Consider the following 5,000-nt stretch of genomic DNA (forward strand, 5'->3'; position numbering starts at 1 on the left):
CCCGGGGGCCCGCGCGAACACGCAAGCGTCCGCTCAATTATTCTGCAAACAGGAGGAGGCTGAGCTCCCCTGCACCATACACCTCGAAACCCTCTCAGGTCCCGGCGGCGCGCAGCGCCGTCCTAAGTACTTGGTCGGGTTCGAGAGAGGCGCAATCGCCCGGAGTTTGGCGAGTAGACGCTTTAGGTGCGACCACCCGTGCTCCCAACTGAGCTTGCCGCTGCCGACAGAGGCCCGGGAGCGTGCTGTCGTGGCATTGCCGGCGGGAGACAACACGCGCCACCTACGGTGACCGGCAGCTCCAACGCCAGCGCCACAGAAGGACAAAAGCCCCACTTGGGTGCCGAAGCGAACTCTCCCAGCACAGCGCACGCGCCAACACGTCCGCACAGCTGCGATACAAACCACCTGCGAGAACCGCAGAGGCGACCGAGCAGCAGACGGCGTCGCGGCGCCGAGCGCCGGGCGGCGGCGCATCCTCAGCGCACACAGTCCTCAATCGGACCAGCACACTGCAGATGTCCACCGCGCTTCGCACCGGGCCCGCGAGGACCTACTTTGGCCGCACGGCGCCGCGTGCAGGGTGCGCCGGCGCGCAGCTGCGCCGCCTGCCGCCTCCGTCGGCCGGCGCGCCTGCCACTGGCCGCCCCCACCAGCCGGCTGTAGCGCGTGCGCCCACGCACCGCACGGCCAACACGCCGGGAGGCCCCCCCTCACCGGCCGGGGACGGTCCCACCCAGCCACCGCCGCGTATCGCTTCACACCCACATGCCATTCACGTTCGTGGGCATGGTGGGTATCGCTGCAACAACCGGTTGGTAGCTCAACCGATCGTCGCCATCACTGATTCACCCCTAGCGAGAACAACCGCACCACAACGGTTTACCAGTTGTTCATTTGCGTAACGTCACCAGCAAACGTAGGCGTCCATCGCCATTTGCAAATTCAACGATTGTTGCATGCCTGTGTCAGGTGTCACGACACACTGTCTGCCCACATACACGCAACAACATGTCCACGCTTAGCGAACACGTGGAAGGTGGCCCCCGTACGTATGCGATGTCCATTGCGCGAACGACTGTCAACCGGCCTCTGTCGCATGTCGCAGATGTGGAACGCAGTGCACCGTGCTATCACGGTGTGTGAGAAGAGACGACTACGTCTGACAACACGCGCCACTACATCAACAGACGGCTCATGCTGATCGCCATCCAGGGCATACCACACTGCAATCCAGCTCTTATAGGGAGACGACACGTAGCTGAGTGCACAACATTTGGACCGCATGGTTCGCCGTTGTTGGCGCAGTCGTTGTACGGTCACATGTACCACGATGTATCATTCAGTACATGAGGACCAATGTGCAGTACAGTGTGTGATTTGGACGTACAACATCAGCGGACAGTTGACACAGGCCGTACCACAGCGTAGGCTAAGTGCATCGCCATGCGAATGCCAATGAACAACTGCAAATGCCAATGAACAACTGCAAAGGGCATTGAGCATGTACGTCCTGCTGCCATCCACATTACAGTGTATAGCTGCAAGGTGTTTAACATGAAGCGATACACTGGGGACCGGGCAGTGCGAGTAGCAAACTATATTGCGGGGGTTGCAGTTAGGCAACACTACACTAATTTAACGCGTCGTATGACAATTACAGAGCAGGTTAAGGCCCAACGTGTGTTGGGTTAAGGCCCAACGTGTGTTGGGTTAAGGCCCAACGTGTGTTGGGTTAAGGCCCAACGTGTGTTGGGTTAAGGCCCAACGTGTGTTGGGTTAAGGCCCAACGTGTGTTGGGTTACGTTAAGGGGCAATGTGGGTTACGTTAAGGGGCAATGTGGGTTACGTTAAGGGGCAATGTGGGTTACGTTACGGCGCAATATAGGTTACGTTACGGCGCAATATAGGTTACGTTAAGGGGCAATGTGGGTTACGTTACGGCGCAATATAGGTTACGTTACGGCGCAATATAGGTTACGTTAAGGCGCAATATCGGTTACGTTAAGGCGCAATACAGGTTACGTTAAGGCGCAATACAGGTTACGTTAAGGCGCAATACAGGTTACGTTAAGGCGCAATACAGGTTACGTTAAGGCGCAATACAGGTTACGTTAAGGCGCAATACAGGTTACGTTAAGGCGCAATACAGGTTACGTTAAGGCGCAATACAGGTTACGTTAAGGCGCAATGCAGGTTACGTTAAGGCGCAATGCAGGTTACGTTAAGGCGCAATACAGGTTACGTTAAGGCGCAATGCAGGTTACGTTAAGGCGCAATGCAGGTTACGTTAAGGCGCAATACAGGTTACGTTAAGGCGCAATACAGGTTACGTTAAGGCGCAATACAGGTTACGTTAAGGCGCAATACAGGTTACGTTAAGGCGCAATACAGGTTACGTTAAGGCGCAATACAGGTTACGTTAAGGCGCAATACAGGTTACGTTAAGGCGCAATACAGGTTACGTTAAGGCGCAATACAGGTTACGTTAAGGCGCAATACAGGTTACGTTAAGGCGCAATACAGGTTACGTTAAGGCGCAATACAGGTTACGTTAAGGCGCAATACAGGTTACGTTAAGGCGCAATACAGGTTACGTTAAGGCGCAATACAGGTTACGTTAAGGCGCAATACAGGTTACGTTAAGGCGCAATACAGGTTACGTTAAGGCGCAATACAGGTTACGTTAAGGCGCAATACAGGTTACGTTAAGGCGCAATACAGGTTACGTTAAGGCGCAATACAGGTTACGTTAAGGCGCAATACAGGTTACGTTAAGGCGCAATACAGGTTACGTTAAGGCGCAATACAGGTTACGTTAAGGCGCAATACAGGTTAGGTTAAGGCGCAATACAGGTTAGGTTAAGGCGCAATACAGGTTAGGTTAAGGTACGACATAGGTTAGGTTAAGGTACGACATAGGTTAGGTTAAGGTACGACATAGGTTAGGTTAAGGTACGACATAGGTTAGGTTAAGGTACGACATAGGTTAGGTTAAGGTACGACATAGGTTAGGTTAAGGTACGACATAGGTTAGGTTAAGGTACGACATAGGTTAGGTTAAGGTACGACATAGGTTAGGTTAAGGTACGACATAGGTTAGGTTAAGGTACGACATAGGTTAGGTTAAGGTACGACATAGGTTAGGTTAAGGTACGACATAGGTTAGGTTAAGGTACGACATAGGTTAGGTTAAGGTACGACATAGGTTAGGTTAAGGTACGACATAGGTTAGGTTAAGGTACGACATAGGTTAGGTTAAGGTACGACATAGGTTAGGTTAAGGTACGACATAGGTTAGGTTAAGGTACGACATAGGTTAGGTTAAGGTACGACATAGGTTAGGTTAAGGTACGACATAGGTTAGGTTAAGGTACGACATAGGTTAGGTTAAGGTACGACATAGGTTAGGTTAAGGTACGACATAGGTTAGGTTAAGGTACGACATAGGTTAGGTTAAGGTACGACATAGGTTAGGTTAAGGTACGACATAGGTTAGGTTAAGGTACGACATAGGTTAGGTTAAGGTACGACATAGGTTAGGTTAAGGTACGACATAGGTTAGGTTAAGGTACGACATAGGTTAGGTTAAGGTACGACATAGGTTAGGTTAAGGTACGACATAGGGTAGGTTAAGGTACGACATAGGGTAGGTTAAGGTACGACATAGGTTAGGTTAAGGTACGACATAGGTTAGGTTACGGTACGACATAGGTTAGGTTACGGTACGACATAGGTTAGGTTACGGTACGACATAGGTTAGGTTACGGTACGACATAGGTTAGGTTACGGTACGACATAGGTTAGGTTACGGTACGACATAGGTTAGGTTACGGTACGACATAGGTTAGGTTACGGTACGACATAGGTTAGGTTACGGTACGACATAGGTTAGGTTACGGTACGACATAGGTTAGGTTACGGTACGACATAGGTTAGGTTACGGTACGACATAGGTTAGGTTACGGTACGACATAGGTTAGGTTACGGTACGACATAGGTTAGGTTACGGTACGATATAGGTTAGGTTACGGTACGATATAGGTTAGGTTAAGGTACACATTGTTGTAAGGAAAGGTTTAATGGGGGGCGGGGCGGGGCGGCCGGTTTGTTGATTGTGATTATAGTAAGTGGATGCCTGCGGCATCATCTGATTTGCCACGTCAGGATGCACCTTTGGCTCATGACAGGCGGCGCTCTCATTCCATGCTTGTGGCAGACCTGTGTCTTTCATTCCTGCCATTGTTTGTGTGCTGTGAGAGGAGGCAGTATTGTGATGTTGGGTGCACCCCTGTGTAGGACATGTGTGGGTGTTGGTGGCTTGGCTGAGCAATGGTGGTTGTCGGGTGGGTGGGATATTCTGTTTTCTGAGTGGACCTCCCAGTCTGGTTATGACAGTGTGGATTGTCTAATGTGGCGGAGAGGATGCACTGGGTGTTGTTCCATGCTGGTGCTTACATATTGTCTGTGTGCGTGTTACAGGCAGAGAGTAGTGCGTGATAAGGGTGTGTGGCTGACGTGTGGTTGTGATTGTGAGCAGAGTCTTTCAGCATGTATACGGACAGTTGTATACATTATCTGTATTCTGATGGCTCTATCTATTACTAATCAGCGCCGTGTATACGTTTAATCCGGTTCCAGTCGAAACTGTTGTATCTCTGTACATTAGTGACACGGCGAGCCCGCTATGTAGTTACTCGTCTCGGCAGCTTCCACCGGTGTATGGCAAATGATTATAAGGAATCAGTCTAGTCGTCAATACCGATGGTGTGACGTCACATGTCTGGGGTGGGGGACGCTGCGCCCTTCCGGTGGGTCATGGCCTAGAAAGACTCTTCCCACGCAGGGGGGCGTGGACTGTCATTGACTCTTCCAGGTAATATACTTGCCGTACGTTCTTGCGACTGCGAGTGCAACGCTCACCGGTACCGACATGGATGGAGCGCCTCCTAGCTGACCGCTCAGCATCGGCATTCGTACAGAGAGCAACGCGGTCGCGT

The sequence above is a fragment of the Schistocerca americana genome, unplaced genomic scaffold, assembly GCF_021461395.2.
Source record: "Schistocerca americana isolate TAMUIC-IGC-003095 unplaced genomic scaffold, iqSchAmer2.1 HiC_scaffold_1195, whole genome shotgun sequence".
NCBI lineage: Eukaryota > Metazoa > Arthropoda > Insecta > Orthoptera > Acrididae > Schistocerca > Schistocerca americana.